Here is a 13,914-nt window from a genome sequence, read left to right on the forward strand (position 1 = left end):
TAAAATCCCAACACAGGTGTGATTTCTAGTTTTTATTTTTTTATTTTTAAAATATAACTTTTAACCATTTTATTTTCACTTGTACTTTCCTTTAATCTGCACAGGCCTAAAGTCATAAGAAGAATAAAGTCTTATAGAGACCAATAATTCAATGGAGTTTCCAAAAAATATCCTGGATTGTAGTGAAAACTAGACTAGAAATTCTTATCATTTCCCAAAATTCAGGCTATTTTTAAGGTAAAAACAAGTAAAAATTAATAAACATATGAATATAAACAAAAGTACATAACCTAACTTTATTTGTTATTCTTTTAACAGCGCCGTCATAATTAACTTTTATTTATATTGCAGTCGGTAATTTGTTTCCCTCGGTCGGTAATGAGTACCAAAAGTCGCCGCGGCGAGCGCTGTGAGCAATCAAAATGGCCGCCATTCTGGAGTTTTGCTCACGTCGTTCACATGAAAAAGCAGTAATAAAAATAGGAAAAGTAATCTGTTTCAGTACAGTTTGTCACAATAACGAATAACATGTCGATTTGGTCAAAGGAGATGATTGAAAAACCAAGAAAAGACAGATGGATTGAAGAAATATTGGCGCATAGAACTATGACAAGGTAAGTGAAAAATCAGTCTCCAATTTTCACTTATTTTCATCGTTTGTTTTTGTTTGTCGTTTTGACAATAATGAACAACTGGATTATTTTCCAGTAAACTTAAGATAATTTATTCGGAACGATATTTTAGTTCTGGAAAAATGAATGAATTATTCCAATAAAAGTCCTTTTACCCCCCCCCCCTGATACAAAAATAATTTCATTGAAATATTCCAAAATAAGTGCAGGAAAAATGTTATGTATATTTTTCGTAATATTAGACAAAATTTTCTTAAAATCGGAATGTTTACTATTGTGACGCGCTCTTAAGGGATTTAAATAGGGTCAAAATAAGTGAAACCGGCCACTTGAAAAATTTTTGTCCCCGAATTGAAAGTTATCTATGGTTTTTGATAGATATATGAGTAAACTTTTACCCGCTAAAATATTTTTCAAAAATTTTATTTATTTTGAAAGTTATCAGGTGTTAAACTTTTAGGTTACTTTTTATTCTTTTCATTATTACTCCGAAACGAATGAAGATAATTTCAATTTTTTTTTTGGAAATTAAAGCTAAAAGTCTGTAGTTTAAAGTGCAACTGAAAAAATTGCTGTATAATAAAAATTTTTAATTGTTATTAACAATTATTTTAAACAATTGCGATTTAAAGTATGTTCTCAATGTCGGAAAAAAATCAAACTATACTCATGTGATGCGCAAAACTCTAACGAGTAAATTAAAAAAAAAAAAAGTGAGTAACCTCTAAAATTACAGAAGTTATGCATATTTTTCTGACGACGCGCGGGAATTAACTGATTCGCAAACTCTCGAGCGCGCGGGAATACGCCCGCGCCCGCGCCCGCCGCACTGCTCACACTTGTGTTTTCAAACAATTTATGTTTACAGAGAAGGAGAAGTAATTAAAATATTATTTTCTTACTGAATAGTTTATTAATATTTTTACTTTTGGAGTAATTATATACATAAAAACCATTTTGTATGTACTCATAAACTGCTTTGCAGTTTTTATGCTTTGATAAAAAACTTTTTTCGTGGGTCTGATATTCTTGAATCGTACAAAAATCGAAATCGATATTGTTTGTGTAGAATTTCATCAAAAAATTTTTTAAATAATTGGATTTCTAAATAAAATAATTGAATCATTTGTCACTTCTCCAAAATTCAATTTTTATTAGTGTTTTAACTGAAATTTCTTCTATAAATTCGCTATTTTTAATAATTTATTATTTCTTAAAACTGTATTCCCATAAAGAATTTTATTAACAAATTTTTAAATAATTGAATTCTTTGAACGAGTTTTAATAAAATGTTTAAGAATAATTATTATTAAAAAAAAATAAAACAAAAAATAAAAATAAAAAATAAATAAATAAATAAAATAATAAATAAAAAAAAATAATAATAATAAATAATAATAATAATAATAATAATAATAATAATAAATAAATAAATAAAATGTTTAAGAATAATAATTATTCTTAAACATTTTATTAAAACTCGTTCAAAGAATTCAATTATTTAAAAATTTGTTAATAAAATTCTTTATGGGAATACAATTTTAAGAAATAATAAATTATTAAAAATAGCGAATTTATAGAAGAAATTTCAGTTAAAACACTAATAAAAATTGAATTTTGGAGAAGTGACAAATGATTCAATTATTTTATTTAGAAATCCAATTATTTAAAAAATTTTTTGATGAAATTCTACACAAACAATATCGATTTCGATTTTTGTACGATTCAAGAATATCAGACCCACGAAAAAAGTTTTTTATCAAAGCATAAAAACTGCAAAGCAGTTTATGAGTACATACAAAATGGTTTTTATGTATATAATTACTCCAAAAGTAAAAATATTAATAAACTATTCAGTAAGAAAATAATATTTTAATTACTTCTCCTTCTCTGTAAACATAAATTGTTTGAAAACACAAGTGTGAGCAGTGCGGCGGGCGCGGGCGTATTCCCGCGCGCTCGAGAGTTTGCGAATCAGTTAATTCCCGCGCGTCGTCAGAAAAATATGCATAACTTCTGTAATTTTAGAGGTTACTCACTTTTTTTTTTTTAATTTACTCGTTAGAGTTTTGCGCATCACATGAGTATAGTTTGATTTTTTTCCGACATTGAGAACATACTTTAAATCGCAATTGTTTAAAATAATTGTTAATAACAATTAAAAATTTTTATTATACAGCAATTTTTTCAGTTGCACTTTAAACTACAGACTTTTAGCTTTAATTTCCAAAAAAAAAATTGAAATTATCTTCATTCGTTTCGGAGTAATAATGAAAAGAATAAAAAGTAACCTAAAAGTTTAACACCTGATAACTTTCAAAATAAATAAAATTTTTGAAAAATATTTTAGCGGGTAAAAGTTTACTCATATATCTATCAAAAACCATAGATAACTTTCAATTCGGGGACAAAAATTTTTCAAGTGGCCGGTTTCACTTATTTTGACCCAATAGCCAAAAAGCAAGAAAATGAAGACAAACATAACCTATAAATCGCTTCCTTTTAAAGTTCGTTTTTCAGATTTCATGAATATATTTCTAAAATAGGGGAGAAATATTACTTCGGATGAATAATAATCTCAGAAGAAATCAGTATTTCAAAGTCATAGACTTGATAAAAAATATATAAATTAAAGAATCATATTTAAATAAATAAATGTTAATTAATAAATTGACAAATATTAATTGACAAAACTATTTATTAGTATGTTATAATAAAATTAGGAAAATATTTAATGATTGAAGCTATCACTCGGCAAGTTTTAATAATTAAGTTGAAATTAAGAAAATATTAATAAATTTAATATAAAAAATACAATTTTTTCATCGAAATGAAATATTGAGAAAAAATTATCGGAAAACGGTTTTACAACAAAATTTGTATTTTTTATTTTAATAGTTTTTATTTGATAATATTTATTTAATAAATTATTAAATATTAAATAATTATAATTTTGAAAATATAAATGCAAAAAAGATTTTATTTTATCGAAAATTTGTAATTATTGTTTTGTAAAAATAGGCAGAATATTTTAAAAAGTTATTTTGAAATGTTTGAGGGATAAGAGAATTTATGTTAAAAACGACCCTCTTATATATTTGAATAACAATCAGATTTATGAAGGGGGTTCACAAATATTTTACTAGTATTATGATTTATATCTTATTTGAGCAATATATTTATTTAGATTTCATGGATTTCTTCTTTTTTTGTAAAAAACATTTTTTTTTGTTTTGCTTTGAAAAATCTTAATTTTATAAATTTAAATACAGCGTCCAATGGGAAGTATCAGACAATCCCTTGAAAAATAAGAGGAAATGGATATAACAATTTGTCGATTTTATATAAATAATATTTATTCTATCGCTTATTTCAATGAAATTATTTTTACCTTAAAATATTTTTATCCAAAGAGTATAAAATTTTTTAAAGTAATTTAAAATATATTCTCAATTAATTTTGAACGTTTTAAAATATTCGAAATTGTTTTTAAATATTAATTAAATATTAAATTTAATTAAATTTAAAAAAGTTAATTAAATATTTTGAAATATTTTGAAATACTTTGAAATATTTAGAATTATTTTCAAGTATACTAAAATAATACCCGTACACTGAAAAAAAATTTATTTGATTTAAATAATCGATTAATTAACTATTATCAATATTAAATATTTAATTGAATCAAATAATATCTATTGGAGTCAATTAAATGGTATTTGAACCAATAATTTCAGTATTTGAAGTAAATACCATTTAATTGACTCTAATAAATATTATTTGATTCAAGTAAACATTTATCACATTTAATTGATAATAGTCTAATAAATAAACAATAGAAATTGTTTTTAAAATTTTAATATTAATTAATTTTTTTTGTTGAAACTTGAAGCCGAAATTGACCATAAATTTTTCGTAAATAAAAAGTCTTAATACGACATATTTTTAGAATTTTTGAATGATGTTTCTGTTAGCTTGATGTAAAGGTGACAAAACCGCATGCATTTTGTAAAAAGAAATGAGGAGCCTGAAATTTGGCAATGGGGCATTAAATTAGCCTTAAATGAGCCCTTAATTATGCAATAGGTCCCATCGTGATCCTGCAAGAGGGTTCTGTCAGGTTTATGTAGCTCATTTATTTGTTTATTAATTAATTTATTATGATTATGAAAATAATATAAAACAATATATATTCTGTATATAAATTCAAATTAAAAGAAGTAATAAAAATTTTGTTAAAGAATAAAAATTTTAGGAACATCAGAACTGTAGGGACAAATATGAATTTATTTATAATACTCTGTAAATTTGAATTATGTTTATTAATTCAAATTTGAAGAGCATTTCAAATAAATTTCCTATTTTTTCTTGCAGTTTTGATGTACCTAAAGTTTTTATTTCGTCTGTGTTGGCAATTAAATCGGAGTTCTTTTAGGAAATAACTTCAGATTTAATTTATTAAAGTCGAAATAATTTAATAAGTTTCCAAATAAGTTTAAGAGAAGGCATAGAGCAGTAGAAGAAAAATTCTTTTCCTCACAGTAATTTAATACTTTTTTTCACATTGAATTATTGAAAGAAGAGAGAGGTGTGAAAAGTACAACTTAAAATCTATATCACGTTCGTCATAACCAGTTTTCTGGAGGGTAGTTTCATTTTTATGAATTCAGATACATAAAAGCTCGACAGATCCTCTCCATCGGAAGTGAAGTGCCCGGATGATGGTCCTTAGCCTTGTCATCTGGTTTTCAGGTCTTTCGTCAGAGAAATCCCGTTCTACCATTTTTTGCGCGCCACCCTCTTGATTCCGAGTGAAGTTCATTGTATGAACGAGCATATATAGAAGGTTGCTGATAAAAAAAAAAAAAGAAAAAGGCAGTCGGTGCAGCTAGGTACCACGGGGTGCACGTCTAGAATCAAGAGTGTGGGAAAGGGTAGTTTGCAGCAGAGGATATATAAGAGTGGTTTAGGTCGATAAGTCGTCCACCTCTTGCACACGGGTCGACAAGCCGCCACAGGGAACACTGACTTCCGAAGGTATCGGCAATGCGGCAGCATTTAAGCCATTACACAACCGTACACCGCACCGTTTCCTGACTCGATTTCCCAGTTGCAAAGCATAATCTAAAGTAATGATAAGCGCTGAAATGCTTGCCAAAAACGAATCCCTGAATTACGCTGGTCGCTATAATGCGATCTTTGATATAATTATTGCAAAAATTGGTCTATATATATATATATATATATATATATATATATATATATATATATATATCACTTGGTAATTAAATGGATTCATTGACCTCAACATTACCCCAGTCTCAACCTCAAAGGCTTTTGATTGCATAAGCATCATAGCCAGAGAAGAGATTCCTCATTCGCTAATTTTATTTACGTTGCTGAAGTTCACAAAGTTCGTAATCAACAATATTTTTCCATTTAAATTTTCTTTTATTTTTGTATAAATTTATTTTTATAGTTTGTTTTAAAGAATACATTTAAAAAAGTAAATTTTCTAAACGCAAAAGTTGAAATAAGAAACGAATTAAAACTCTTTTTGAAATCAATTCTCTTTCACAAATAATTTGTAAAATTACAATAATTATCCAACCGCAATGAATAGTTTTCATGTAATAAATTTTCCCTGATTTTATGCAAAGAAAAATGGCGATATTCCTACAATCCAAGGCCTGAACTGGTATCAAAATTTTAAGAATATAAAATACATTTCACTCTCAACTTTACTACGACTCGTTTTTCTATATTTTCTTTTACGAGCGGAGTTTATAAATTAAAAAAGAATTGTCGTAAAGTGTTAGAGTTTCGTGTGCAAAAAAAGGAACGTATTTTTTTTTTTCAAAAACTACGAAAATATGACATAACTGATTGTATCATATTTCCTTTCTGCACCAGGAATTTTTTTACACTTCAGAACACTCGTATTTTTAATTTATTGTGAATTCTTCTCATAACAATTTCAAATGCGATTTTTCGAGAAATAAATTTTCAGTGTAAATTTCTCAAATAATATCCGCATTGGAATATATTAGATAAAAAAATTTTCAATTAGACCCTTTCGTTGGAAAAAATGTTACGAGAAATAATTTCACTTTTCTTTTTTGAAATATATAGTTTCGTAAAAGTACATTTCAAACGCGCACTTTCAAGGATTTATTTCTCAAAGCAAAGGAGTTTAAATGGAAAATGTATTTTAATTTACAGTAAAGTTACAAATCAGCTTAATATGAAAGTTACAGAACTGAGAGTATATTACAATAATAAACTGAAAATCGGATTCAGTGATGTATTTCCTGTTTATGAAATTAAGAATTAACCTACATTTGTAAGGAGTATTTTTAAATGCGCGCATGAAAATTTTACAGTAGGAGGAAAGGGGTAGAGATTCGCAAAAAAGTAGAAATAGTAGATATGCAGGAGCATTATTGTAGAATAATTTTGAATCATATATTGTTTTGTGTTCTTGTCTGCGAAACGAAGTTAAAGTCCATCTGCGATGCTGACCGCATGGAATTATTTCACGAAATGAAATAACTCACATTGGTTGTATACGCGCGCCCTGTACATGGAATCTCAAATTTTAATGGACTTTGGAAAGTTTTCTGTGACGTTAATGGCCACTTCACTCTTTGTCTGTCAGAAGATAAAGGTACACTCTAATGGGAATTGTATAGCAACAACAGAAGCACGACACGAGATTTATTTAATGTTAATAAATAATTGCAAGCATCCAATCATTTGTCATATGACGAATTTTACCAAATGTAATTAGAGCAATTATTTCTCTGTTCTGAAAGTTTTAGTAGTTTGTTTTGTGAAAAATTGGAATTTAGTTTAGATGTGTTCTTGTTTATATTGAATTTTCGTATTAGAAAATATTTCAGAATTCTTTATTATGAGTTTGCAATAATGGAGTTAAATGTCTAATTTTGTACGATGTGAATTCAAAATAATCCTTTTAGAATATGGCAGAACCAACCACGCATATTGATAAATCTAAATTTTCGTACAGAAAATTATATTCTATTTTGTATTCCACGATGTGCTTTAGTATGATTGCTAAATTTTGGAATCAATCATGCTATTTGCATATATAATAGCAGTGTTGTAATTTCTAATATAACAGTATTAATTATATAGTTGTGGGTTGATTTTGCAGTATATGTATTACATCTCTAGACAAAAAATTTTAGCGAATTTTAATAGAATGATTTTACAAAAAATCTAGTGAAAATTCCAGAAGTTCGCTAGAAACACATAAATATAATTTCTGCATTAATTCCTTGAAATATTAGGTAGTTTACTCCTTTTCAGATATTGATATTAATATCAAAATTTATTTCATTGGGTTTTTCCTATTTTGAATTTGGTGAAAATTTTCCCCAAGGAGAATTTATAAGAATAAAATAGAATTTCTACATCAATTCCAGTAAATATTAGGTAGAAATTAACAAAATTATCCTTTTTAGATTTTGATATTATTATCAAAATGTATTCATTGGGTTTCCACTATTTTATAATTTATAAGAATTTATAAGAATAGAATAGAATTCCTACATTAACTCCAGTAAATATTAGGTAGAAATTAACACAGTTATCCTTTTTAGATATTGATATTAATATCAAAATTTATTCATGGGGTTTTTCCTATTTTTAGTTTGGCGAAAATTCTCCCCAAGGAGAATTTACTAGAATTTTTGTGCTTGTACACAAAACCTAGTTTCTAAATTAAATATTTCGAGATGAGTTAATTATTTATATTTTATAAATAAGTATTAGTGATAATTGCGTTTAAAGTAAAGAACATTTTCATAAATCATAATTTTTTAATTAAGAAAATCATGGATATTTTTTATCTGTAATTGGTAGAAAAATATGTTGATTATAGAGCATTATAAAAAAACCCTAAAATTTGTGACAGTTGATGAAAAAATTTCATTAAAAGAATGTCAAAACATGAATTTTTAGTTCATTGAAAATTGTGCAAAAGAATGTCTTATGAATGTCGGGAAATACGGAAACTTGTTTTAAGATCATTTATATAAATCGTAAACATTGAAGAATCGAGAGCTGATCCCCAAGGATCACATGATAATGGAGAAAATCCTTGAGGAGAATATTCAACGACAACATGTTGACGTTCCTATAAGTAAATCAAGTTTATCTTCGAGTATTCGATGATCAATACTATCGAATGCTTTCTCAAAGACTATCAAACTTTTAAATCAATAGGAAACCTGTATTTTAAAATTTTATGTCTTAAGATATTTTAGAAACATTTCGGGATTATTCTTTAGAAATAATTTAGGAATAATTTTTAGGTACATTTCAGGAACTTTTATGGAAGTTTTAGTAACTTTTTAGGCATATTTCAGGATAATCTTTTTGGAACTTTTTAGACACCTTTCAGGAACATTTTTTAGAGACTTTTTTAGGGACTTTTTAGGTACTTTTTAGGAACATGACAGAAACATTTTTAGGTACATTTTAGTCACAGTTTGGAAATATTTTTTTAGGTAGAATTTAGGGATTTTGTCGAAGTATGGAACAATTTTTTGTATAAGTGATGAATCACTTATAGAGAAATGTTCCATAAACGTGTTATGCCTGACACTTGTTATTAAAAGATGCATTTAAATGTAAAGACTCTCGTTTATTGATTATTTACAATTGTATTAAGTAGCCTCGCATTGTCTGGTGATACTATTTTGCATGAGTACACAGAATAACCTACTGACACTGGTGACCCGAATGTAATGCTGATACATTAATGATCGATATCATTCTATATCCTCTCTTACAGTAAATTTTCTATAACACACCGCGCCGACAGCTGTTCGCACTTAATTTCCTTTCAAGTTCAACGTTTATGCGGATCTACAATAAATACATCGTGAATAAAAAAGACAATAATCTCCCACACCTAGACTCTATAGAAATTTATGTGTTTGAAAAGCTTTTAAAAGAAATGCTGATAATATATTTTTTATGCAATGAATTACTTTAGATTAAAAATAATAATTTATCGCGGTTAAATTTAGTTAGTTTTGAACCATTAAATATGAATAACATTTTTTAAATCTATAATAGGTACTAGATCTAATCTTATTCTCATTAAATTTTGTCATTCACAATATTAATTATTTTATAACTGAAACGAAACTTCTTCTTCTTCTTAAATAACTTGAGATCAAATTGAGGCATATTCAAAATAAAGGGTGGCCACAAACATTTAATTTTGTTTTCCCCTGATTTCCAGAGAGAATTTTGACATTTTCCCTGACCCTAAAGAATATTCTGATTATTATTTTTCCATGGGAACTAAAATTTTCAAAAATATCAAATTTTAACCTTTTTTGAAATTCAATAACTTATAAGAATATTATTATAAAACATAAAGAAGTCAATCTTGACTTCAATCTTGAGCTTGACTTTTCCATGTTTTTAAAATAATTAAATATTAAAAATTACCCAGTGATAAAATTATTATTTTACATTTAAAAATATTGTTACTCTAACTTCTTCGAAATTATTTTCATCATTTAAATTCAATTAATATTTTTTAGACTTTTTAACTACAATTTTTCTTTAAATTAATTATTCGTTAAAAGTACGAAAAGTTTATAATTCCAAAGATTTGAATTTGAAACGTTTTCAAATATCAATTATTTCTAAAATTTCATGCTTTAATACTTTTAATATTTAAATTATCAATACAAAATTTTAACCGAAATTCATTTTGAAATAAATTTTTATTAGAAAATTCTACGAGAATTCAATTATTTGAATAGAAAACTAAATAATTTATTGAATAGTTAAATGTTTCTTGAAATTTAATTTTTATTAAAAATTTTATTAACAAATTTCAGAAGAATTAATTTCTTTGAAGGAATTTAATTAAAAATTTACAGAAATTTATTGAATTAAAGGATTTTATCACAATTTCTGAAAATAATTGAAAACTTTTGAAGAATTTTATTAACATTTTTAAAAATAATTGAATTCATGAGAAGAATTTAATTAATAATTTATGAAAATAATTGAATTCATGCGAAGAATTTGATTAAATTATGCATAAAATAATTTAAATTTTGACAAGAATTATATTAAAACTTTTGAAAATAATTGACTTATTGAGAAGAATTTCGGAACCTATTTATAAAAATAACTTAATTCTTGACGAGAATTTTTCAAAAATTTTGAAAATAATTTAATTTTTACAAAGTATTTTATTACATTTCAAAAAAATTGAATTTTCGTCATGAATTTTGTTATTAATCAAAATAATTGAATTTTGGAAAAGAATTTTATTAAAATTCCTTAAAACAATTGATTTTTTGAAACAAACTTTGTTGTTTATCAAGATAATTGAATTCTTTTTGTAGAATTTTATTATTTATGAAAATAATTGAATTCTTGCCAAGAATTTTATAGAAATTTTTTAAAATAATTGAATTCCTTCGAAAAATTTGATTATTTATGAAAATAATTGAATTCTTACCAAGAATTTTATAAATTTTTTTTTAAATAATTGAATTCCTTCGAAGAATTTGATTATTTATGAAAGTAAATGAATTCTCGACAATAATTTCATATTAATTTACCAAAATAATTGAATTATTTTGCAAACTTACTTAAACATTTTTTAAGATAATTGATTTTCTGCAACGAATTAAAAGTTTTTTATGAAAATATTTGAATTTCTGCAACGAATTTTACTATTTTATTGAATAATTGAATTTTTCTTAAAATTGAATTTTTTTGTCAAGTTTTAATAAAATAATTGAATGTTTTCGTAGAATTGTATCAACAATTTTTTTCCAATAATTAAATTTTTAAATAAATTTTATGAAAATAGTAAATATTGAAAATTATTGAATTGCGAAAAACTATTGATACTAATTGAAATTTTGCAAAGAATTTTATTTAAATTTTTAAAAATAATTGAATTTTTGGTGAAAGATTATGCTATTTATAAAGATAATTGAATTCTTGACGAGATATTTGTTAAATTTTTTAAAAATAATTGAATTTCTTTGGAGAATTTTATTACTTTTGAAAATAATTCAATTTTTGTGATGAATATTGTTATTTATGAAAATAGTTGAATTTTGCAAAGATTTTTATTAAAATTTCCAATTGTGGTCAGAACAGAAATAGAAAAAGAAATTTTCCAGTACTTTGAATAAAAATTCCTGACTTTTCCCTGAATTCCCTGATTTCTGAAACTCTGAAATAGAAAAAACCTAATGATTAACTTTTTTATATTAATAATATATCACTAATTAATATCTAAGAAAATAATTCTGTAAATTTCTATCTAATATTTACTAGAATTCATGTAGAAATTCTATTGAATTGTTATTAATTATATTTAATTACATTAAATTTTTTTCCATTAAATTTATGGTTAAAAATTATTATTATGTTGATAATAATTAAATATAATGTAATAATCGAAAACTATAATACACTTAGAGCATTAAAAATTGAATTTTTTAAAGTTTATGTAAATATAATGTTGACGATTATTTGACTGTTTCCTTGGTCGAGCGCGTTTAGGCGCTGCTCCCACGGTCGAAGGCCCTGTACAGACACACATGAACTATAAGTTATAGTCGAGGGTTCAAGTCCTTGGGCGGGTATCACAAGGCTATATTGTTCGTGAATATCTTGGTAGCCCTTTTTTTAATAATTTAATTCACGTTGTTTACAAAATATTTTTTTTCCACACTTCCTATTTTAAAATTAATTAAGTTTTTGTAATTTCGCTTAGTTTTCTATTCAAAAAAAAGTTTTTAAATCGAAAAACTTTCTTTACTAGAGAAATTTCTTTGTCATTGCAAAAAAAATTTTCACAATAAAAATGTAAAATAAATAAAAAATAAAATAGGAATTAGGAAGTAAATTACAGTATAAAATAAAATACGAAGTAAATTAAAATATAACATAAAAGTAAAAAAATCATCTATAGAGGTTTAAGACTAAAGATGTAAAGCAAAATTTGTAGCAGCAAGAAATAAATTCTATTCCATAAAGTAAAATAAATGAAAGATTAAATAAACAATAAAATTTTAAGACCTGATCGTAATTAATGGAAGAAAAAAGTAATCGTGAGAGGTAAATAATATATTTTTAGTCAAAAGATATATTCTAGTTTAAATGATATTCTAAAATTTGCAAAAGATGATTGATTTTCTTGCCTTCTAAAGCTTCTAGAGATGTATTTGTACAGCTGCAAGATAAACCAACGATGTTTGTTGAGCCGCGTTTCCTTCAAAATTGTAATTTATAACTTTTATGTTGATTCTCACACTTTTTAATGAATTCAAGGAAATCCTTATTGCCATTTGTATGCTTTATGGAAATTTTGACAAAGTTTCCTATGGTTTACACTGTTTTTTCAGTAATTGCAAAAGTTTATAATGATTTTTTTTATAATTGTATTAAATCCAGTATATGGAAATCAATAGTTACATAGAAATATATGTAGGAGAATCAACATATATAAATTTATGTAATAAATATTATATTACAATTATCAATTTTAATAAATATCGTACAAAAGTGCAAAGTAGTGGAAGAAAAATATAAACTTAAATAGTTTCAGCGAATTTTTATAGTTTCTTTCGAATTTCAATAAAAATAAAAATGAAAAATGTCTATAATAAACTTTTAAATTAACTTTACTATAGAGACTAAACTTTCACGACAGAGAACATGAAACACGAGAAATATTCCCCCGTTGTTATCAAGATGCTATAAAATCAACCCTAAAGGTATTAACTTCACAGCCATAAATGTTTCTCTCCATTTTGATTCAAATATTTTCAAAGATAATAAAGAAGTCAATTACGAAAAATAAGAAAAGAAGAAAAGTGATGAGTTTGGGAAAAGTTTCTTTTTTTTATACTTTGAAATATTAAATGAAACAATGGATATAATTGGAAAAGGATTATTTGGAATTGTTGTAATTATTATGGCTAATAATTAATTCGAATACAAATAAATATTTTAATAGTATAATTTAGATTAGCAAGAATTCGCGCGCGGCTGTCTTCTAACTCACGTTATTTAAATAAAATTATCAATTTTAAAAATAATAAAACGTAAAAAATTTTAATTCAATTCATTTTTTAAAATGAAATATGTGAATTGGAATATAAAGTTTTAATATTATTTTACTAAAATATTTCAAAATTAATACAATTTTAAAAGATTTTCATTTACAATTTTCATAAATAAATGAACTTCAAACGGTTTC

Source organism: Leptopilina heterotoma, unplaced genomic scaffold (assembly GCF_015476425.1).
Source record: "Leptopilina heterotoma isolate Lh14 unplaced genomic scaffold, ASM1547642v1 Lhet_68, whole genome shotgun sequence".
Lineage (NCBI taxonomy): Eukaryota > Metazoa > Arthropoda > Insecta > Hymenoptera > Figitidae > Leptopilina > Leptopilina heterotoma.